General features: G+C 42.5%; 1 long non-coding RNA gene across 1 annotated transcript; it reads left to right on the top strand.

Moving 5' to 3' along the window:
- The first annotated feature begins 653 nt into the window (after positions 1-653).
- LOC125935417 (uncharacterized) lies at positions 654-18,898 on the top strand. Its single transcript, XR_007461656.1, has 4 exons — positions 654-859; positions 8,119-8,268; positions 9,455-9,629; positions 18,510-18,898. It is a non-coding gene; the product is annotated as an uncharacterized LOC125935417 (long non-coding RNA).
- The last annotated feature ends 5,461 nt before the right edge of the window (positions 18,899-24,359 follow it).

Below are 24,359 nucleotides of genomic sequence, written 5' to 3' on the forward strand. Positions count from 1 at the left end.
CCCAGCTGATGTGTGTAGAATGATTTAGAGCTGCATCCTTGCTGGTTAGCGAGCTTTCTCGTTTCCTAGATACTATCACTTCTGCCACTTTAAACCAAGGCTTCTAATGACATGCGTTGAAGGACAAGGCTTGATTTCAGGTTTCCCTTTGGTCTGTTTCATCTCCATTTGCTGACCCTGGATTATGCAGATGATAGACTGCTTTTGGTAATCTGGCCCCCTGTGTTAGACCTTGGCTGTCATACTCCATTATGACCGATGGTTCAAGTGCTTCCTTTACATAAGGACTGTCTTCTTCCCAGGGATCCCTCTAAGATATTCAGGGCTAGCAGTAAAAATATTGCTGAATCCTGTTCTCAAGTCGAGTTTCAAGGTTAACATGAAAACTGTTATCACTTGCTTATGCTGCATAAAAATCTGTTTTATCCTGGTAACAATCCTCTTAAAAAGCCTCGCAATTCCTGTGCTCCACCAGTGTTTCCTCAGATGCCAAACCGACTATGACTGGCTGGCAAGAAAACAAGTTAGGATTATTTATATGCCGGTGTACATCTGTTTCCATCTAGAATTATGAACAATTAATCAATGATAATCAATTGTGACAGCAAAGAGAATGTCTACCCCGCTACCTTCTATTCCCAGCAACAGAGAAACACGAGTAATTTTGGTAATGTCCTGTGTGTCCGGGGAAGTAATTCCCCTATTATTGACTTTTAGCAAGAATTTATAATTAAATCAGGGAGGAGAAACGCTGGCAGCCGACACTATGTCACATTCTTTTCAAGTGTAATGCCACAGTTTCATGGATGGTCACTTAGGCATTGAAATCGTGCAGCTATGAGGGAGCAAACAGGAGGCTGTGAGTGTTCTGTCCATTCTTCTGCCGTACCAAAACAAGGGTAAATCTCGTGACACTGTTGGCCTGTTGAGGACCTGGAACTTCTCGGTGAACCGATGGTGGATAAGATGGAAATCTTTTTTTTTTTTTTTTTTTTTTTTTTTATGAAATTTATTGTCAAATTGGTTTCCATATAGCACCCAGTGCTCATCCCAACAGGTGCCCTCCTCCATGCCCATCCCCCACTTTCCCCTTCCCACCCCTCCTCTCCCTATCAACCCTCAGTTTATTTTCAGTTTTTAAGAGTCTCTTATGGTTTGCCTCCCTCCCTCTCTTTTTCCCCCCCTTCCCCTCCCCCATGATCCTCTATCAAGTTTCTCAGGATCCACCTATGAGTGAAACCATAGGGTATCTGTCTTTCCCTGCCTGACTTCTTTCACTTAGCATAACACTCTCCGGTTCCATCCACGTTGCTACAAATGGCCAGGTTTCATTCTTTCTCAGTGCCAAGTAGCATTCCATTGTATACATAAACCACATCTTCTTTATCCGTTCGTCAGTTGATGGATATTTAGGGTCTTTCCGTAATTTGGCTATTGTTGAAAGTGCTGCTATAAACATTGGGGTACAAGTGCCCCTAGGCATCAGCACTCCTGTATCCCTTGGGTAAATTCCTAGCAGTGCTATTGCTGGGTCCTAGGGTAGATCTGTTTTTAATTTTTGGAGGAACCTCCACACTGTCTTCCAGAGTGGCTGCACCAGTTTGCATTCCCACCAACAGTGCAAGAGAGTTCCCGTTTCTCCACATCCTCTCCAGCAGGATAGGATGGAATCTATCCTCTAAGTGTTCATATAAAGTAATTGCCTTAGCGGCAACTGGCTCCATCGGTTAAGCGTCCATCTCTTGATATTGGTTCAGATCACAATCTCACAGTTTGTGGATTCGAGCCCCGCGTTGGGCTCTGTGTGGACAGTGCAGAGCCTGCTTGGGATTCTGTCTCTCTTCCTTTCTCTCTGCTCCCCCACTTACGCTTGCTCTCTCTCTCTCTCTCAAAATAAATAAGTAAACTTAAAAAAAAGTGAGTAATTGTCTTAAATCTGTTTTTTTGAAAAGAAGTTGATACACACAGAGGCATAGATATATATGGAAATAGACAACATTGCATATACAATTTCTTTTAAAAAATAGATTTAAGAGAATTGCTTTATATGTACCATACTGTGTGTGTGTATATAATCACTCATTAAGGATTTATTTATCCAGTAGTCTTTCCTTCCGTATCTACATAGGTACTTTGTAAGAAGGCTACCAACCAACAGAAAGGAAAGACATTAACACTGTAACAAGATTAAGGGAATTACAAGGCACAGACTTTCAAGACAGGGAGCTGTAATGTACAGCATAGGGAATATAGTTAATAATATTGTAAAAACTTTACGTGGTGACAGATGGTAGCTAGATTTATCATGGTGATCACTTCATAATGTATATAAATGTTGAATCACTATGTTGTACACCTGAAACTAATCTGTGTATGTCAGCTATATTTCAGTTAAAAAGAAAAAAAAAACCCTCCCAACGATGTTTTATGGCAAACGGTTTGAAACCTCAGGAAACCATCTTTAAAGGCTGCAAATGAGTGCCTGCTTTCCACTTGGACCGGTGGTGATTGTGCCATTGCCTGGAAATAGGGAGACACTATAGAGCGCGGACTAGTGCGCACTATCTGTCCTCATTATAACGTGGCCTGGGGCTTGGAACTAAACATGATTCCAGAACATAATGAGCTGTGTACTGTAATGAAGGTGTTTGAAATTGATTTGACTGTTATTTAGTATAAAAAGTCCCACATCAAAGACTCTGGCAAGCACACAGACACATAGGCATTCATAGACAAAGGACGCTGTGTGATGGTCCAGGGGCAAGTGGAGAGGTGTGGTGGCTTAAGCTGAGTCAAGGAACCTAGCAAGCCGTGATCTGATGATTCGTTCTCAGCTCCCTGTATCGCACTCTCAAACTGCCGTATGGCGCTAGGTGATTTTGAGGATTACTTTGAAGACGACGATGAAACCCAGTGTAATTTCCCTCTTGTTTCCTAGTAGTTTTGCATTGCTCCTTCCATCGCAGTCATGGACACCCTCCCAAGCTAATTTGTAAAATGAATTTTACTGAATGCCATTTAATCTTATTGCCATAGTTACAAACTCAGAAATCGAAGATTGCCAGGCTGCGCTGAAAATAGCTGACTTGCTACCAGGAAGAGGACTAATTCTTATGCACAGCTCTGTGCGCACATGAGATCTCTTATTCAAAGAACAATGGGAAGTTTGATCCTTTATTAAAACCTGACCTTCGGATGCCTTTGCATTCTCCAAACCCAGAACCAGGATGGGATTGAATGAAATGTGGGAAAACTAAAGATGAGGTTCCGCTTTGCAACCTGCTGTTTTAGCTCCTGTGATACGGTTGTAGTGAGCTCACGAGATGTTTGTCCCAGTATTTTCACAGACCATCCTGGGGATTTTATAAGATTTGAAAATTATAAAGCTAAGAACCTATGTATGTTTCAATTTTAAGGAAGTCTTTTTTTTTTTTTAAATAAATGCTTTTATTACTTTTTGAGAGAGTACAAGCAGGGGAGGGGCAGACGGAAAAGGACAGAGGACCTGAGGCAGGCTCTGTGCTGACAGCAGCAAGCCCGATGTGGGGCTTGAACTCAGAACTGCGAGATCATGACCTGAGCCGTAGTTGGATGCTCAACCAACTGAGCCACCCAGGCGCCCTATGAAATTAAAAAAAAAAAAAAAAATTTTAATGTTTATTTATTATTGAGAGACAGAGACAGAGTGTGAGCAGGGGGTGGGGGGTGGGCAGAGAGAGAGGGAGACACAGAATCTGAAGCAGGTGCCAGGCTCTGAGCTGTCAGCACAGAGCCTGTTGTGGGGCTCCAACTCACCAACCGTGAGCCGTGAGATCACGACCTGAGCCGAAGTCAGATGCTTAACTGACTGAGCCACCCAGGCACCCCTGAAATTTAAGGAAGTTTTAAATGATCTGATTTATAAACGACAAATCTAGCCATATCTGTCTATCGTCTATCATCTATTTATCATCTATCATTCTATCATCATTAAGCAAACCCATAATCTCAGTCAACAAATGTACTTTATGGGAGAGGTTTAAGATAGGTTATATGAGGAGCGCCTGGGTGGCTCAGTCGGTTAAGCGGCTGACTTCGGCTCAGGTCATGATCTCACGGTTCATGGGTTCAAGCCCCCGCATCGGGCTCTGTGCTGATAGCTAAGAGCCTGGAGCCTTCTTCGCATTCTGTCTCCCTCTCTTTCTGCCCCTCCCCTGCTTGCACTCAGTCTCTCTCTCTCTCTCTCTCTCTCTCAAAAATAAATAAACATTATGAAAAAAAAAAAGAAAGAATGATTTCTGAACCAGGGTATTGGACGCAAAACATCATGGTTCTCGGTCTTAAAGCATCCGTGTTACAAAAGGACTTGGAACCTAAAAGAAAAACAATTTCATTGTAATTAAAATATTCATTCGATCAAAATCAAACACAAAGATAGATGTCAGAAACTACTTCTTAGGTGCTAAAGCAAGTTGCTGAGCTGTACGTGTGGTATTGTGCCATTACACTGTAAATAAACACATGGGAAAATGCCTACAGGGTTTTGGCCCGATCTGTTGCCACTGGCTCTCCCTGGGAATTTCATTTCAGAGGTGGGGTGGAGAGTTGCTCAGCTTTCTAATACCATATTAAAAAGTTCTAATTTGGGGGCGCCTGGGTGGCTCAGTTGGTTGAGCGCCTGACTCTTGATACTGGCTCAGATCATGATCCGAAGGTCATGGGATGGAGCCCCATGTTGGGCTCCACAGGGAGCATGGACCCTGCTTAAGATTTTCTCTCTCCCTATGCCCCTCTCCCTGGCTCGTGCTCTCTCTCTCTCTGAAAACAAAACAAAAACCAAAAAGTTCTGTGTTGAATGAAATAAAAAAGTTATCAGTATAATTAAGTAAGTAAATAATTTTTTTAAAGTAAACTCTGTACCCAACGTGGGACTGGAACTCAGAACTCTGAGATCAACCATCATACACTCTACCAACTGAGCCCGCAGGTACCACAGAATAAGTACGTCTGAAGGCGAGTTGTTTGATTGTTTGACAAGCAATCTGTTTTTAACATTTTCCTCATCCCCAAGCCTTCTTTCACCTAATATTCAATGTACTAAAAATCCATTCTCTGTGCTTATGATTTGTCAACGTCCAGTTTGCATTGTTCTTGGTCCAGATAAACAGTCAAATCAATTTCTTTTGACATTTATTTCATTTCCGTGGGCCTCCATTCTCTCACCTATAAAATGAGGGGATTAGACCTCTGAGGTCTTTATCAAGCAGAAAATTCTGATTTGGTTGTTCTTTAAGTTTTCACCAGTTCAACCTGCTGCTTATCCGATTTAATTTAGGTTATTAGGGCTTTGGTGTCTTTGAATATAATTTTATGGTATTTGATCAACGGCTCGAAAACAAACGTAGTCACTTAAGGATTCTGAGTAAATAGAAAACACAGCATGTATTTAGGGAGTTGGAACAAAGGGGCCAGTGCCCTTGCCAGGACAGGAAGCCAATGGGCCACAGGCTGTCTAGCTGTTGCTGTATAGAGTTTGCTGGCTGTGCGGGGAAGGGGGGGGGGGTTGCGCCTACTGTTCACTCCCTTTTATATGCAAAGATCTCCCAGAGGAGGGAGTCCTGGGAACTGTTTGTTCACTGTGAGAGGGAGGGAGGGAGGGTACTGCTGTATTCTCTTCCCAGGGCCACCCCACTGAAGCGGCTGTAGGTACAGCCTGGCCTCACACACGTAGCGTGAGGAGATTCTAAGTGCTGGTTTTACACTATACATTGTCAGGGCACTTCTGTTATTTTTGAATTAATTTTGAATTCAAGGCAATAGTCTCCCTTTCTGCAGGACTTGTCCGGGCCTTTAAGCTGCCAGTCCCCCAACGGGGGAGTCTCCCAAAGGAAGATGCAAATCCGGCTACTCTTCTGGGTGATAAGACCTGCTCGCCTCTGGCCCGCCAGCATTTGGTGGGGCAGTTGCATCCTTAAATGTAATCTGGCAGAGGGGCAAATAGGTTCTACCCTGCGTGCTGCATTTGATCCGTTGGTGGAGACTCCCGGTAGTTATTTTCAGAAGGACTCAGAGGCCTGGTTCTGGTTAGACGGGAAAAAGAGGGAGAGTGGTGATTGCTAGAACAGGGATTTGTCGACCCTGCCTTTGTTCTCTGCTGTTTCTGAGTCTTTCAAATAATTGCACTCATAGGTATTTCCATGTCCTACCCTGTGGGGAAATCCTGGAGGGTCCAATAAAATGGTGACTTGGCTGAGTCTCAGATACTCTTGATTTCACATGAGGTAGAAGGTACAAAATCTGCCCAGAAGCTCTCCGTTTGGCTGCAGGCATAGTGGCTGGGACCTTGCTCAAGGGAGATACTGCTTGAAAGTGAGAGGCTACTAGAGTCAAGAGTGGAAGAAAGAGCCCAGGGGCACCTGGGTGGCTCATCTCAGGTCATGATCTCATGGTTCATGGGTTCGAGCCCTGCATTGGGCTCTGGGCTGATAGCTCAGAGCCTGGAGCCTGCCTCACATTCTGTCTCCCTCTCTGTCTCTACCCCTCCCTGCCTCGTGCTCGCTCTCTCTCTCTCTCTCTCTCTCTCTCTCAAAAATAAATAAACACTAAAAAAAAGTGGAAAAACCCAGGATGTATGACAGCACACACTTTCAGGTCTAACCCTTTGTTCATGCAAATACTGTCGGTGGACCACCCCACGGCATATTTGTTCATTAGGAGAGAGGAGTTAGCAATTAGGAGAGAGGAATTATTTTTCTGAAAATCCTGTTGAGTAAAACCTTATGAGGTATTTGCTTGCAGCACAAAACATTTTTTAGGTACCACGTAAACTATAAAACGTGTATAAACTTTGTGGAGAATCAGCCACCACTCTCTGCGTTCTTATGCATGCACATTATCACATTATATTCAGACCAACTGGGCCACGAGCACATGATCGTCCTGATCGTGTTACCAGCAGATGCACAGAGTTATCGTTTATGCCGTTTTCTGCAATTCAGTGGCAGAAATGTGTTAGACATGGCTTGTTAACAGTCGTGTTGATACATTTTCAATGTAAATGGCTTGCGGTTGATGACAAATAATAAAATGATATGGTTAAATTAATCCCCACAATGTCTACAAGAAGATGTGATAAGAGCAGACAATTCATTTTTTAAAATTTTTTATTAATTTTTTTAGTGTTTCTTTATTTTTGAGATAGACAGAGGGTGAGTGGGGGAGGGAGAGGGGCAGAGAGAGAGGGAGACACAGAATCTGAAGCAGGCACCAGGGTCCGAGCTGTCAGCACAGAGCCCGACACAGGGCTCGAACTCACGGACCGTGAGATCATGACCTGAGCCGAAGTTGGACGCTCAACCGACTGAGCCACACAGGTGCCCATTTTTTTTTAAGTTTATTTATTTTCAGAGAAAGAGAGTGAGTAAACGCAAGTAGGGGAGTGGCAGAGAGATCGGGGGACAGAGAGAAAGAATCCCAAGCAGGCTCCACACCACCAGTGCAGAGCCCGACGTGGGGCTTGAACTCTTGAGCCATGAGATCATGAACTGAGCCAAAGTGCGATGTTTAACCGACTGAGCCACCCAGGCGCCCCACTCCCCTGCCAAATCACGTAGTTTTGAAGGAGAAAATGGCATCCTATAAAACAGGATTACCAGTGTGCAAAATGTGAAATCCCAGAAGTTCCTTGAAATCATGGTTGTGGATGACTGTGGCTGAACCAGGCTCTCTTCTTCCAGCCTGCCTTTTTTTTTTTTTTTTTTTTTTTGTCTTCCTGACAGATGGACTTTAAGGCAGAGAGCGGGCTCACATATGTGGGTTGGAGGGTCAACGTGCAAATGATGCTGGGAAGATTCGCTTGCACCCCCGGGTCTGGCCCCTAGTAATTATTAAAGAGTTTCTGAGCCGCGAGTGAACCCGGAAGGTAAATGCAAGAATTACAGGGTCAAGGTTCTCGGCAGGCTTCTCTGAGCTGTCGGCTTCGGGAGGCCCTGGTTAGAGGTCAGCGCTGAGCACTTACGAGGCCTCTGATGGATACCAGGGTATTTTGGAAAGCTACACTTCAAAATGAGGTAAAAGATGAGTTTAACAAGTTCACATATTTAATCTTTATCCAAGCCTCTGTAACTACCTTTTTCGCAGAGCCCGCCTTGAGAAGGTGCACTTTTACAAACAGCTTGTTATCTGATGCTGTGGTCTGCAGTTCCCTAAAACATTTCCAGGGAAGAAACGTTGAAGGAAGCATTTCTCATGAGGAATCAGTCTACATACATGGCACGTTTCTTGAAAAAGGTAACTAATGAACAGAACCAAATCTTTACCTCTTTTTTTTTTTATTTTTTTTAACGTGTATTCAATTTTGAGAGACAGAGACACAGAGCACGAGCGGAGGAGGGGCAGAGAGAGAAGGAGACACAGAATCCGAGTCAGGCTCTGGGCTCTGAGCTGTCAGCACAGAGCCCGACGCGGGGCCCCAACTCATGAGCCATGAGATCATGACCTGAGCCGAAGTCGGATGCCCAACCACTGAGCCACCCAGGCGCCCCCCAGATCTTTACCCCTTAGTAAGCAATCTAAAATGTTAAAAAACAAAACCAAAACCAAAAACCAGTGTGTTACCTGAGGCTGCATCCAGACATGACCTATAATGACACTGGGGCCGATTTTGTCGTGAAATAAAACGACGAAGAGAAAATTTTACATGTCTCTACATGGCTCAAGCTAATGAACAAGTAATTTGAAGTGAGGTTCCAGGTCAAGGAACATGATCTTGGATTTTAGTCCCTGGAGATGAGGCCAGCGGAGCTTGGCAAAATCCTTGGAGCCAGATGCGTGGAAAAGCAAGGCCCATCGCTCTGCAACTTTGCTGTGCCTGATCCTGCCTTCCCACCATTCTGCCTTCTTACGTCCACATACCCTTTATGTTGTAGATTTGTTTAATCAGAGGGTCTTTCCTTGAACACTTTTGGAATATTGCCTATAGTAGAACTCTTTTGTCTGAGGGAGTGGGGACTCATTCTTTCCTTGGTCAGTTAAATCAAAGTCAAAGCAGGGAACTACACACAAAAATAAAAATTTTTTTAACCTAAATATTTTAATGTGACATCTATATAGATACATTCATTTACTTTTTGTCTTGGTGGGGGGGAAGAGAGAGAGGGAGAAAATCTTAAGCACGCTCCACTCTCAGTGCAGAGACTGACCTGGGGCTTGAACTCAGAGACTGTGAGATCATGACCTCAGCCAAAACCAAGAGTGGGATGCTCAACTGACTGAGCCACCCGGGTGCCTCTACTAATCTTTGATATGGGCCCACAGACTGCTCACTGGAATTCTTTGGGTCTGTTTAAAATGTTTAAAATTGGTTTAAACTCAGATATGTATGCAGAGCAACCTGTGAGCATAAATCTGTGTTTTTCTCTGATTATTTACATCTGTCTAGTCTACAACTTAACAACATTTTTTTTTTTTTTCATAGCTGCTCGGCCTACGTTTGCTTTCCAGAAGAACCGCGATGATTTTTCTTTTCCCGCTGTTATGATTTTAATAATTACAATAAAATGTGTGACTGGCCTAAACAGATGTGTAGGAGATCGGTGTACAAACGTCCAGGAGGGTCACCACCTGCCCGACCCGTCATATCAGTCACTCAGGTAAGAGAGTTTTGATTTTAGGTGTGACAGGCCTTAGGAGCTGAGAATGTGAAAGGGAGTACGATGCTTTTATGGTCTAGTGCTAGGGGTCACTTAAACATTATGCATGCACGTGCATGCATAATGCATGCACATTACGAGACGTGCATATTAGGAGACGTGCAAAGGAGTGCAGGAGACAAAAAAAGTATTTTGTCTGTTCAGCGAAGCTTTTCCTGATTAATAGAGTTCACACTAGTATTTCTCTTTTTGTGCGCTGCTGTTTCAAATATGTCCCACACGAACGATGAGGAAGCGAGCACGATCATAACGGGGAAATACCCTTCTATCAGTTGAGATTTCCTAGAGAACTTAGTGAGTTGGAATTAGTTGTCTGTTACAAACCCTATCGCTGAAATGCTCTGCTTTGGTGGTGGTTTCTGTGGGGAATGGGTATGTGCCGGCTGGATGGAATGGGAGCCTGGTATCTAGTATAGAGTCTGTTCGGGTCCAACCAGGAATGTTCTTGTAAGCCTTAGAGTGGCTACAGTCTTTGATAATTCCACCTGCACTAAATTTCCCCGGGCTCTATTTGGTTCCAGGATGCCTGTTCTATCAGCGGTCTGTAGATTATGGTTGAATTGACAGTTTTCTTTTGGATGACATTTCTAGGCTACAATAGTGACTCATCACAGAGGCAATCAATGGAATGTGAGTGGTGCATTTGATTTGGTAGGATTAGAGTAATTGCATAACGTGACAGGGTATGTGTGATATTTAAGACATTTAATTGAATTCAGCACATGGCAATTCCATCCCTTGGCAACCAAGATGACTCAAACATCTACACTGAGAAGCTACAAATAGATTTGGTCACCAAGACTAGATATCAAGAAGCAAATCATGTTATATGAAAACATTTAGATCTGTAACGTAAAAATACATTTTTTTTTTTTTTTTGGACACGGGATGTGTTTGTTGCAAGCAAACAAAGGTGAGAAAAATATAAAATCTCCTTGGAATTTTTGTAATATTAGAACCTTAAGTATAGAGCATTTCAGTGACTGTTATTCATTTTTTTTTAAGTTTATTTATTTTGAGAGAGAGAGAGTGAGCAGGGGAGGGGCAGACATGGAGAGAGAGAATGAATCCCAAGCAGGCTCCTCATTGTTAGTGCAGAGCTGGACGCGGGGCTCGAACCCCTGAACCGTGAGATCATGACCTGAGCCGATATCAAGAGTTGGACACTGAACTGACTGAGCCGGGCAGGCGCTAGAAACGTTCAAATACTGGAAATATTAACACTTAGGAAAATAAGATTAAGTACAATTGTTAAATTACATCAGTGGCAGGAATATTAATCATTCATCACAATATATGGTTCTTTTATTGTGAAAAAAAAAAAGAAAGTTATGTGATAAAATCTTTCAAATTATCTGCCGTCTCCCCAGTCCTTCTGTCCTTCATAGGACAAAGGCCAGCAGTTGGTAATAAGCAACAAGTGTCTGGGGGATGTCTTTTCAGCTGTAAGCGTAAGAAGTAAAACTTGAACAAGTCATTGTTGTTGGGGCTCCTGTTAGGTGGTTGTACTTTGGCACAAGGTAACATCGATCTGCCAGAAGCCCCAGAATTAACCTTTTCTATTTGTTTTTAGAGGCACATTCTTATTTTGTACTTAGAAATAATGACTTCCACTTTTCACACGGATTCCCTATTGTTGCCAGTCGTAAAATTTCTGTTCCCATGTTTGGATTGCTGTGTTTTATGAGGAAAATGCCCAGATGGGAAAGAGCTTCAGTAAGTAAGGCATTATTGTCTAAGAAGGGGGCTCTTGGACGTGGGTTGGCCAGGCTGGGAGCCAACATTATTAATAATTTTGAGGGAAGGTCCATTTTTTCCCAGGCATCTATCGTTAGCAATTCCAACATGGAGTCATTTATCTAAAGATTTATTTAAACGTAAAGAAACCACGATTGGTTGAAAAATGACCTTCTCTTTGGAAATAATCACAAATAACATTTATTGAGTGTGTAATGCACATAATGTTTTGTGCACGTCACTTTCTTGACAGAGTGGCTGCATCTCTTTGACATTTCCAACTATATTAAAGCTTCAATTTAGCCCTCCGAGATAGGTAATATTTTTATTTCTGTTAAGAATAGTTTTCAAAAGAGGTAAAATGGTGATTATCCTACAGATACAATAGAGAACAGGTATTAAAGATTCGATCCTACTCATTTATCAATGAGAGAACCAGACAGATGTTACAACCGATTCAAAAGAGAATCCAAAGAAGAGATACATTTGTAGGTCAGAACTCTTGGAGGGAATGTACAAATGGGCGCCAAACATGTCCCCCCCCCCCCACACACACACACACACAGGAAGGGTAAAGGAAGTCAACTGAATTTCTACTTAACTGGACAGAATTTGCGTGGGTACAGACTGGAGCTGTAGAATAGCTTCCTGGAGGGATATCCTCTAGGTGATGTGTAGTTTTCTAATTGAGCACAACTTTTCCCCTCTACTCCCATCTTACGTATGGGAAATCAAGGCTCAGTGAGGGCAGGTTTGGGTACTATTCATTAGTAGGGGAAATCCCTGCATTTGGGGAAATCTGTTAGGATATGTGAAATGAGTGAGTCTCTGAGAGATGCCTGTACCTCCAGAACCTTGTGGAGAAGGTAACAAAATAAGGAGTGGGGGAAGATGGAAGGAGGTTTATGTTTGACACATTTCAGGTTTGGGCAAACAAGCCAAAGGATCCAAAAGAAATGACTGTTCGTGTCTAGGAACAAATTTCCTGACAGTGGGAACTCCTCTCCAAATGCATGATATTCTTTTTTTATAGAATTATGAAATGTCATTTAAAATTTTTTTCTAACATTTATTTTTTGAGAGACAGAGAGAGACAGAGCACAAGCAGGGGAAGAGGAGAGAGAGGGGAAGACACAGAATCTCAAGTAGGCTCTAGGCTCCGAACTATCAGCACAGAGCCCGATGAGGGGCCTGAAACCATGATCCGTGAGATTATGACCTGAGCCAAGGTCAGATGCTCAATTGATTGAGCCACCCAGGCACCCCTGAAATGTCATTTTAAAAAAGGTTTATTTGTCTGTTTTTAGAGTGGGGGAGGGGTAGAGAGAGGGAGAGAGAGAATCCCAAGAAGGCACCACACTATCAGTGCAGAGCCCGATAGGTAGCTCGAAGTCATGAACCATGAGATCATGACCTGAGCAGAAATCAAGAGTCACATGCTTAATTGGCTGAGCCACCCGGGTGCCCCCCAAATGCATGATAGTCTAATGAAAAACAACAACAACAAAGAAACAAATGTATGAACCATACAAATGGTACTCACAGCCACATTCACTGTTTCCTGAGCTTGACCTCCTATGAAAGCCTGGGGAGGAGTTCGGGAAGGGTTTGTGATGCAGATAAAGCTTGAGGTATAGGCAATTTGATAGCTTAGTTGGTTGAGCATCTGACTCTTGATTTTGGCTCAGGTCATGATCCCAGGGTCATGGGATCAAGCCTCGCTTCGGGCTCTGTGCTGAGTGTGGAGCCCCGTGTGGTACACTCTCTCTAAGACAAAACAAAAAGGAATGAGGTATAAAGCCTGTAGGCAAGAGAGCCTTTGGGTACCATGCAGGTCACTGCTCCTCTGGCTCTAATGCAAGTCAAGGTAGGTAACAAACTGTGTAGTACGTGTTGTCACGTCATCACTGCCTGGAAGGAAGCTAGGAAGGACAGGGATATGACAGAGGCCCACCGTTTTGTGCTCTGATAGGGCATCTCAAGTCTGGAGCAGTTGCTTAAATGGCTCTCCTCCTTGCCACTTACCAGAACAGTCCGCAGGTAGGGCCAACTCAGAGGAGGTAGTAAGAATAAAATCGCCTAATGACCTACTGATGTCACACAAGTAATAAGTGACAAAGCTCACATTTGAACACCAATTTGTCTAATTCCAGATCACGTTCCTAGCTTTCCCACTACAGTATTGACCCCTGTTTACTCTGTCTCCTTTAAAAAGTTGGATGCCAGAGGTCCAGTGACTTCTGATTGCTTTGTGTAATAAGTTGTGTATCTGTCTCTGTTGTCCTTTCCCTGAGTCATTTGGTGGGATCAGCATTGGCTGTGGTTGGGAACATTCTCTGTCGTGGGCTATTTAGTACTATGGAAGAGGGCATTTTCATACACTTTCTGTAGAGTATACACTGAAGGTGATTTCTACTTCATGAGGCCAGGAAAGGTCCAGGATGGCATCATCAGAACCTTCTGGCAGTGTCTGGGGACTTACCCCTCATTCACTGCACCTTTAGCATCATGTGGGTAATGCTTGGGCTCAGAAGAAGCAGCTAGCTGGATGCCTTGGATATTGCCCCAGACCTTGAATATCGTTAGCTTTGCTGTGCCTCCATTATTCTCATTAATAAAACAAGGATAGGGGTGCCTGGGTGGCTCAGTCGGTTGAGCGAACGACTCATGATCTCGTGATCCATGAGTTCGAGCCCCACGTCAGGATCTGTGCTGACAGCTCAGAGCCTGGAGCCTGTTTCAGATTCTGCGTCTCCCTCTCTCTGACCCTCCCGCGTTCATGCTCTGTCTCTCTCTGTCTCAAAAATAAACGTTAAAAAAATTTTTTTTAAAACAAGGATAATAGCATTGGATCTACTATATACCTTCTGTGCCATTATTTCCATGAGAGAATATAAAAAGAAAATATGTTTCACACGTAAGAAGTGATGCTGTTGTCAAGCATAGAAATGCAAGTTTGGACAAAGTCTAGAGTAAGCAGAGAGGGAGAGGGAAGCTGAGGTGATCTGGATCCTGGATAATTCAGAATGATCCCTCAAAAAAAATACCTATTGTCCAAGTGTGTCAACTTCGGGATTCTTTCTATTGTAAGTGACCAAAACCCTAATTCCAGGCAAAAAAGGACTTAAAAATTTCTTGTAAAATTTCATATGTTAGTATGCTTGAGAAGTCTCTGGTAGATGTGGTTTCAAGTGCAATTTGATCTCATGATTTATTTTTTATTTAATTTTTTTTAACATTTATTTGTTCTGGAGTGACAGAGCGCAAGCCAGGGGAGGGTGGAGAGATAGGGAGACACAGAATCGGAAGCAGGCTCCAGGCTCTGAGCTGTCAGCACAGAGCCGGATGCGAGGTTTGAACCTGCGAACCGTGAGCTCATGACCTGAGCCGAGGTCTGACACTTAACTGACCAACGGAGCCACCCAGGCGCCCCAATCTCATGGTTTAAATGTCACTCTCAGGACCTGTTTCTCTCCTTTCCTGCCCTTTCTTTCTCTCTCCATTTCTAGATTTTGCTCTCCTTTGCTTTGGGCTTCTTCTCAAGCATGTTTTTTAGACCAAGTAGCAAAATGGCTGCTAGTCACCTTGGTCTTACACTGGATAGAGGTTGCCTCTCTTGCAGAAGCCCTGGGATGATATATGATTGGCTCTACTTGCCTACTCAGGCTGCTTTTTGGTTCTAAACCCACCCACAGGGCTGGATTGGAGTCAGCCTTATAGATGCCATGTGGATCGAGACCGGGGAGAGGCAGATTCCACCAAGAAATATAGAGTACTCTTACCAGAAAAGAGCAGACATTAGTAAGGCAGAAGTGAAAACATTCTGGGGTTATCTGTGATGGAAAGAAGCTTGAGTTATCCTAATCTAGCTATGACAACTCTGTGAAATATGAAAAGAACGTGCATTAAAATATTCTTATTTTACTCTGGAGATATTAGGGAGATTGAAGTCTCGAGAAAAAATTACTTGGAATTAGAATAACCGTTCCATCAGAAATACTTAAAAAAATTTTTTTTTAAGTTTATTTATTTATTTTGAGAGAGAGAGAGAGTGAGAGAGCATGTGTGCGTGACTGTTGGGGAAGGACAGAAACAGAGGGAAAGAATCCCAAGCTGGCTCTGCACTGTCAGTGCATAGCCCGATGTGGGGCTTGAACTCATGAACTGTGAGATCATGACCTAAGCCGAGATCAAGAATCAACTGATTGAGCCACCCAGGCGCCCCCATCAGAAATTCTTTTTGAGGGGATTACAGAATGAATATTTAGTTGGATTTTTAAAATATACCAATCTAGTAGAATAATGGGGAGTTCTAGAAGTTGTAATATAAACTGGTCGTTTACCTGTCTACCCTCGATATTCTGAAATATGGAACTTAAGTTAAAAACAATACGGACTTAATTTATCCTTTTATCTTGAGAGAGAGATTTTCATGATGTTGGTTGTTTTATTCATTCATTCAGTAAATATTTATGGAGCTCTATGTGCAAGGCACTGTATATTCCAGAAAAGAAAGTCACCCTGTTCTTGCTGTATTTTAGTATGTGTTTTCCTGAAAAAAAAAAAAAAAGATATAAATAGTCAATTCACAAAAGATGAAATTTAGCAGGCATATGGAAAGTTGCTTGATCTCATTAGTAAATAGAGAAATAAAAACTTAATAAGATTCCCTTTTCACTCATCAGATTGGCAAAAAACCATAAAAACACAAACAAGCAAACAAACAGAAACCTTTTAATAATATCAGGGGAGGCAATGGTGAATATGAATTATATGGTCATCAGAGAGGGGAAATTTTGTAACCTGTTAAAATTTAAAATATGCACAAGGAATTGCATAAAAGGACACTTATTGTGATATTATTTGTAATAGGAAAAAAAATACGAGTTAGGATTCTAGCAAGGGAACAATGACCAAAATGATCAAATAGACTACAAAAAATAAATCCACACTTAGGAATGTTACACAACTATGACAAAGAATAAGGTATAGGTGTGACCACATTGAGAATAATAAAATATGATCTAATTTAATCTAACATGGATCCGTAGTTTGTCTTGTATCTGTATGCAAATATGTTTTGAAACACATAGAAGAAATTCTGAAAATATACACATCTAAACTATAGTAGTGTTTCTGCCATGTCCCTGCAGGATGTGGGGAACGAAATTGACTGAGGGGGCAGAAGTGAGGAGGCGTGGTGTTTATCGGCATTGTTTGAAGAGTTTATAAGAACATTCTCATCTGCTACTTGCCAAATTAAAACCCAGTTGATTTCTTTAAACATTAATATTTTATTTTATTATTTTTAAAGTAATCTCTATGTCCAATGTGGGGCTTGAACTCATGACCCCAAGATCACAAGTCACGTGCTCTACTGACCGAGCCAGCCAGGCGCCCCACAATCAAATTAATTTTTAAATTGGAAAGAGACGTATAGCTATGACTTCAATACATACTGGCTTTCTACAGCAATCCATTTATTACTGACTCTATCTAGATAGAGGACTTGATATTTTGAGGCAATTTTATTGTTTTTATAAATGTATTTAATACGATAAACTATTTATATTGTTGTAAGAGCTGTGTCAAACAGGTTTGAAAAAAAATCTGTGCTCTCCATAGCCACATGTGACTGTTTAAATTTAAATGTAGACGAATTAAGATTATATAAAATTAAACATTTGTTTTCTTGGCAGCCATATATAATCAGGAGCTACATAGATAGGGCGACACAGATAAAGAACATTTCTCTCATCACAGGAAGTGCTGTTGAACAGTGCTGGTCTCAAAGATTGCGTTTTCTAGGTTCTTGCCCATCTTCTGAAACTGTGGGTTGCTTTTTGAAGACACGAACTATATTAACCCTGCCCACTGAAAGGAGAAAATCCATATATTTACATCTGTTATCCTCTAACACTTTGAAAGTTAACTCCTGCCAAAATAAATTTGTCCCCAATCCCTTGAAGAATTTCGTATTTGGAGCTGCTCAGATTTCCACCAGTGTTCGAGTCAAACCTTTCTTTAAAGTTGCCCTAGACTTCAGAGAGAAAAACTCTGAAGCGCACCACATCACAGATGAGGGGAGTGTAGTAGGAGGATGGAGGTACAGCCGATGTTTCTAGAACTTGTATTTGCTACCTTTGCTCATGGGGCCCGTGCTAGGCAGCACGTGATTTTTCAGTGAGGTGATTCATGTGTGTTTTCCCCTGGAGCTTTGGGATTTGTGAGTTTTCACTATGTGTTTTCTAGGAGATTCTGTCTTTGCTGGATTGTAACTCTCACGGGCACACAGAGCAAATTCCTAGGCTAATACCTTCAGCTCTGAGAATCTGCAGGATAATGGGTGTAACCACGACTGATCCGGCCATGTCCAGAAAACAGTGGCCACTTCAGATTCAGGAAGGAAGAGATTTAATACGGAGGCTCAGAGGCTTACATAGCCATTTTATGGGTGGGGGGTGGGAAGGGGTGTGGATGAAGACAGTTGCTTTCAGGAAATCTCAGGGAAGTCATCACCAGAAGACTTGGGTATCTTCAGCTCCTGGAATTTGCTGGCAAACACTGAAGTCAACAGTCTGCCCATGTCCACGCTTTTCCCGGAAACTGCTGTTGGTGAAACAAGGCTGCTTCCTTTTCTTTCTCATCCCTCCAAATTGTGGATAATTGCTAGACACTGATGAGCAGAGAAGACACAGATTGCCACAAAGCACATCCAGTAGATGTGGTCCCATCCTATATCCGAGTGTATGTTTTTATGACCCCTCCAGTAACTGTGAACCCTTCTAATGAGAGTTTAGAGACTTGGGGAGGGACTTCAAATGCTCTCCAAGGCCTTTTGGTTCAACTGACCCCCAAATGTGTGGCCTGTCAGTGCCACAGAGAAGTGTTCCCAAATTCTAGAATCCAAAGTGGGATCTTGGTGGCAACGTTGGGGCTGAGATTGGGGGTGGGAAGGGAAGGGAAGAAGTCCTGGGGTCACCAGGTACAGAAGATACTGTACAGGCACCTGTTCTCAGACCAGCATTTGAGAGACTAATGAATACATTCCTTCTCCCCCTCCCCCCCCCACTTTTCTGGAAGGCCGTGCAAATATGTCTTACAGTGATGAGAACCTGTCCTCTGCTACAGCTCTGAATTTTGGTTTTGGAATGGAAAAGAACAGTCGGGTGCCAGTACCTACTTATATCCATGGGGATCCCTACAGCTCCAAGGCTACAATTCATGAGGTCAAATCATTAACCTGAGCATGTACTCTGAGATGGTGAAGCGCACCCCCCCCCCCACCTCCCAGAAGGGAGATGTTGATAAAACCCTAAGCGTTGGTAAAGTTTCATTTTGCAGGGAGAAGAAAGGGGAAATGAAATGTTTCGAAATTGCTTATCTCAGTCATAAATATATGTTTTCTCCATCGTCCAAAGACTGACCACAAATATTACTTGTGTCACCTCCAATAAAAGACACACAAAACATAGCACTGGGCTGATCGCACTCTTTTTTAAAATAACATATATATTAAGTTAAGGTCAATTCTAAGACACAACTTGTGTCCGTGAAGAGCACTCAGGGTGCTTAGGAGTGAGCAGGGGTTAGTGGCAACGACATGGCAGGCACATGAAAAATTCTTTTGTTCATGCGATTAATTGACTGCTTTCTAGTCTTTGTAAGGACTCTGGTTAATTTGTGGGGTAACTGAGTATATGACTTGCAGTATGTTCTTATAATTTAAGGTGGGGGGATTGGCTTGGTAAAGAAAACAAAGGATTGGTCTCTGTCACATAGTGTCACAGCCTAAATAAATTTGCAGAGTGCATATGTCCTGGCTGGGATATCTTGCGCTCTTATCTTTTTTGTCCCTCGCTTTTTATTTACTTATTTTTTAAAAACAGCTTTACTGGGGCACCTGAGTGGCTCAATCAATTAAGCATCTGACTTCGGCTCAGGTCACGATCTCCCACTTCTCGAGTTTGAGCCCCGCGTCGGGCTCCACACTGACAGCGCACAGCCTGCTCTCTCCCCTTCTTTCTAAAAAAAAAAAAGGAAAGAAGAAGAGAAAAACCCCCAGCCTTACTGAGGCATAATTGATACACTGAGAACTGCACATATTTCTTGCGTACCATTTCTTCCTCCCTCCTCATGTGCCAAAATTAAAAAAAAAAATGATTTTTTTTTTTTTTTTTTTTTTTTTTTTTTGCCAGGAGACTGGAGCCATGTAAAAGTCATCCAGTCAGGTAAATTCTGAAATCATACTTGGTGGAGCCATAAACGTGATAAATGATGCTATTTACAATTGGCGAAATTTCCTTTTATGAATCTGTATTAAGGATGGAAAATCTGTGGACTGTAGACATACATGGAAATTGGCTGGCTTTGCAGCACGGGCTTTGAGCCATCGGACTTTGAGGGTTTAAAAAGTAGTCATTTCCTCCAGTGTCAAATAAAAGAAAATTCTAGACAGTGATGCAAACATGGGTACCTGAAGGGAAGGAGTTTGAACTCTCCCCCAGGGAGAAACTGTAGACAAACTGACACTGGAAGTCCATGGAATGTAGAAGGAAGCAAAGTGGTGGAAGACTAATCAAACTGCCAAAATGATCTGACTTCAGGTTCAGATCTACAAATCCAAATTGGTCAAATATCAAAGTTTGGTTCTCAGAACTTACTGCCTGTTTGAGGCAATGAAGAAGAAATTTTTGGCTCACCAGTCAGACCAAACAATTGGATCAATTCGGATATGCTTTGTGCCTATAGTTGCAAAAACGCAACATGACTTTTGAAACTCAGTGTTAACTTTAATAAGTGGTTCTCGATTTGTGGGAGAGTCGATAACACAAACTGAACATCTGATAAATCCTCTGAACATTTTCTTCAGAAAAATGAGCATCAGTTATAAAATTTCATACACTATTCAAGAAGTTCACAGAAGTTCTCTGTTGTCAACGATTAGAAAATAAATAAGCAACCTTGGGGTGCCTTGGTGACTCAGTTGGTTAAGTGTCCAACTCTTGATTTCTACTCAGGTCAATTTCAGTTTGTGAGATTAAGCCCCAGGTTGGGCTCTGCACTGACAGTGTATAGCCTGCTTGGGATTCTCTCTCTCTCTCTCTCTCTCTCTCTCTCTCTCTCTCCCTCTATGCCTTCCCCACTCATGTGCATGTGTACCCCCGCCCCCCCCAAATAAATAAAAAAAAAAAAAAAGAAGAAATCTTCATTGTTGAGATGAAATGTAATGTTTGACACTCTCCAGCCAGGAAGTGGGATTTTTCTTCTTAAATCCTTCTTAAAATGACAAAAAAGTGCTCTCAGATTAGATGGGAATAAAATATTTGTGTTGTAAATCCACGTACTCCTTCTTCAATTGTGTTGATTTTCTCTCTCTCTCTTTTTCTTCTCTCTCTTCTCTGGTTTTACTTTCATAGAAGTACAACATAGGGTTTGTTGTAAATTATACTTCTTAAATGTATGCCAGTTTAATGGGCTTTCCTTTTTTTCCCCAATGTTTTTCAATGTTTATTTATTTTGAGAGAGAGAAAGAGAGAGAGTCAGGGAGGGGTAGAGAGAGGGAGAGAGAGAATTCCAAGCAGGCTCTGCACTGCCAGTGCAGAGCCCAATGTGGGGCTCGATCTCACAAATTGTGAGATCATGACCTGAGCCAAGATCATGACCTGAGCCAAAATCAAGAGTCGAACACGTAACTACTGAGCCGTTTAGGTGCCCTAATACTTTTCTTAACTTGCAACACAGATGGGTGAAGTATTTTACATTTTTCTTTCTTTAAATGTGACAGAACTGGGTTGCTTTTTTTTTTCCTTTTAACTAACGTATATATTTATATGTTGTCTTCCTGCTCTCGTCCACTCATTCGTGTGGCTGTAGTTGAGGAATTACTGAAAAAAGAAACCAGGTGAGTAAGAGTTTGAGATGCCTGTGCAGCAGGATGGATTCTGGATGATAGTCTTTCTTAATTTGTTCAAGAGGAACCTCAGCACATGTGCTGACCATGGACAGACTTCACTCCCTTTTCAGAGACCAAGAAAGAGAAGAATTTCCCTTGAAAGATAAGTAAATTCTTTCCAAGGAAGACCTAGTCCCTTATGAGGATCTCTTCCAATGCCTACTTTTGGGTATTACAGGTATTTTCCAAAAAATTCCTTGCCTTGTCTTGTCTTGCCTCGCCTCGCTTTGCCTCACCTGTCCTGTAGGCACCATGCCCAACGTGGGCCTGGAACTCACGATCAAGAGTCATTTGCTCTACTGACTGAGCCAGCCAGGTGCACCCTCCAAATTTTCGTTTTTGTTAAGCTTGTTTAGGCATGTTTTTCTTTGTTGAAGCCACGTGATTAGCTTCTGAAAGCAAGCACTCACCAAATACTGATTTCCCTTTCATTTAGTCTAAGTTTCTTCAAATCATAATCAGTGCTTAAGAGGCATTAGTAATGTTATGGCCCCTTGTTATATAGATATGGAAAACTGAGGCACAGAAACTTGTTTGAATGGTACATCCAATAGTATACGAAGGCTAGGAGAGTCAAACTTAAGTGTTTCACCTCCAAGGTGCATGACAGAAACAACAGGCATGTGTGTTTTTGTGTGTGTGCTCACACGCATGCATGCATGTGTGTTGGGGGGAGGGCAGGGGTTTATATATTTTACACTACCTGAAATTTTGTTGACATGGCCTGCCCAGGTACATTTCAAGCTTTTGAACAGAGGTGGAATGCCTCATTTGGGATTATTGCCTCTTTTGTTATTCTTGGTGACACTGGCCAGTGGTTAGTCGAACCTATTATCTACTGTGAAAATACTCAATGGAAATACATTTGGGATTTTGTGAATATAAATGGGATTGATTAGGAGCTTTAGAATTTCTGATGAATTGGTAAAGGTAAGCCCCATTTACATTAAGTGATTTCATCAATGAGAACCAGAATCACTGAAAAGTCTCTCTTCCATTTTGAAGTTTCCAAACACCGGAGGCAAATTCTGTAAGAGAGAAGCCTGTTTATCACGAAACCCAAGACCAGAAACAAATGGGGGAATTCATTCCTTAGGCTTCAAGATGTTCAGCTTTCTTGAATTGAAAGAACTAGGCCTGAAACCATTCATGGCTTTATGGAACTTTTCCTTTTCTTAACATTTGTTTTATTACTTTGTATAGTAAGATTGAGAAACACTAGAGTCACCCTAATGATACGGTGTGTACGTCTGTCCTACTAAGCCTGGAAGCTTGTGCTGTAGATTTGAAAAATCTACCTTCTCCATTCTTAAGAAATTTATAACCTAGAAGTTTACTTAAAAATGTTTCTTTTTTTTAAAGTTTTTATTTATTTATTTTGAGAGAGAGAGAGAGAGAGAGAGAGAGACCGAGCCTGTGAAAGCATGAGTGGGAGTGGGGCAGAGAGAGAAAAGGAGAGAGAAAATCCCAAGTAGGCTCCTCGCTATCAGTGCAGATCATGATGGGGGGCTTGAGCTCACAAACTGTGAGATCATGACCTGAGCTAAAACCAAGAATTGGACACTTAACCGACGGAGCCACCCAAGCACCCATGTAATGATGTTTCTGCTTCATATTTTTTATGTTCAGTGGTCCTCAACCTTAGATGTGCAGGAGAATGATCTGGGAGCTTTAAAAACCCCCAGTGCCTCTGGCTGTGGCCCAGGCGAATGAAATCATAATCTCTGGGGGTGATATCCAAGCAGTGGTAGCTTTTAATGCTCTCCCTGTGAATCTAATGGGCACCCAATCAGTATTTTTTGAATGGGTTGCAGGTATGTCCAGATACTGGTCTTGTTAACTCTTGGAGCAGTAGCACAAGGCCTGGAGTAGAGGGAAGCCACTGCCCATCACCTCTGACCACAAGCAGCCCGCACTAGAAGAGGACCTGGATGTTGCCTTAACTACCTCCATTTTGACCTCAATGGGTGCTTTCTAATGAATTAAGTCCTTCTTTCCAAGTTGTCACTTAACCCAGGCAAGAGACCCGGTGGACAAAATGTCTTATGAGGGGAACTGAAACTACCCCTCAGGCAACAGGGACTGCCGTGACACCGGCAACACCCTGCGTGATTGACCCCAAGACAGTAACTGACCTGACCTTCACTGCCCTCCTGCGCTTCCCAACTGACCTTTGCCCTATATTTATTTTCCTTATAAAAACGTTGAGGGGTTTTCTGCACTTCAGAGCTACTTCTTGGTCTTCCCAGGGTTGGCCTCGCTGAAATAAATTCCTTTCTGGTTTCACCCACCACTTGTCTCTCTGCCCCTGGATTTACTAGCGGTGAGTGGCCCAACCTGGTCCGTTTGGGACCCCCGGAGCTCAGGCGCACTTGTACCCATAGCCTCTGGAACACCACCAGGAAGCTGTTAGAATAGTCTTTTCTATGCCCTGTGATGTGAAGAAGGTGGGGGGAGCACAGAAGGGTCTCATTTATACCTTAGAGCAACACTGGAAGATAACCATTTGGTTTTCAAATTTTATAGATCAAGTCTTTAAATCTTTGGGAATTAAACACTGTATTAAAATCACAGGGTAGGGGCACCTGGGTGGCTCAGTCCATTGAACGTCTGACTCTTGATTTTGGCTTAGGGCATGGTCTCATGGTTTGTGAGTTCGAGTCCCACGTTGGGCTCTGTGCTGAGAGGGTGGAGGCTGCTTGGGACTCTCTCTCTCTCTCTCTCTCTCTCTCTCTCTCTGCCTGCATGCTCTCAGTCTCTCTCTCTCAAAATAAATAAATAAACTTATAAAAAATTAAAAAAAAAATAATAGGGTAATTCACAGAGCTGATATTTGGATCATACTTTTTCTTCGTTGCAGCCTCTTAAGCATGAGGTAATGTGGAATGTGGAAGGGCCTATGGAGTGTTGCATACAAAACACAGAGGGACCCTAGAGAAACAGACATTGATTCTGGTCTAGTGTGATCAGAGAAGGCT

The sequence above is a fragment of the Panthera uncia genome (genome assembly GCF_023721935.1).
Source record: "Panthera uncia isolate 11264 chromosome A1 unlocalized genomic scaffold, Puncia_PCG_1.0 HiC_scaffold_17, whole genome shotgun sequence".
In the NCBI taxonomy this organism is placed as follows: domain Eukaryota; kingdom Metazoa; phylum Chordata; class Mammalia; order Carnivora; family Felidae; genus Panthera; species Panthera uncia.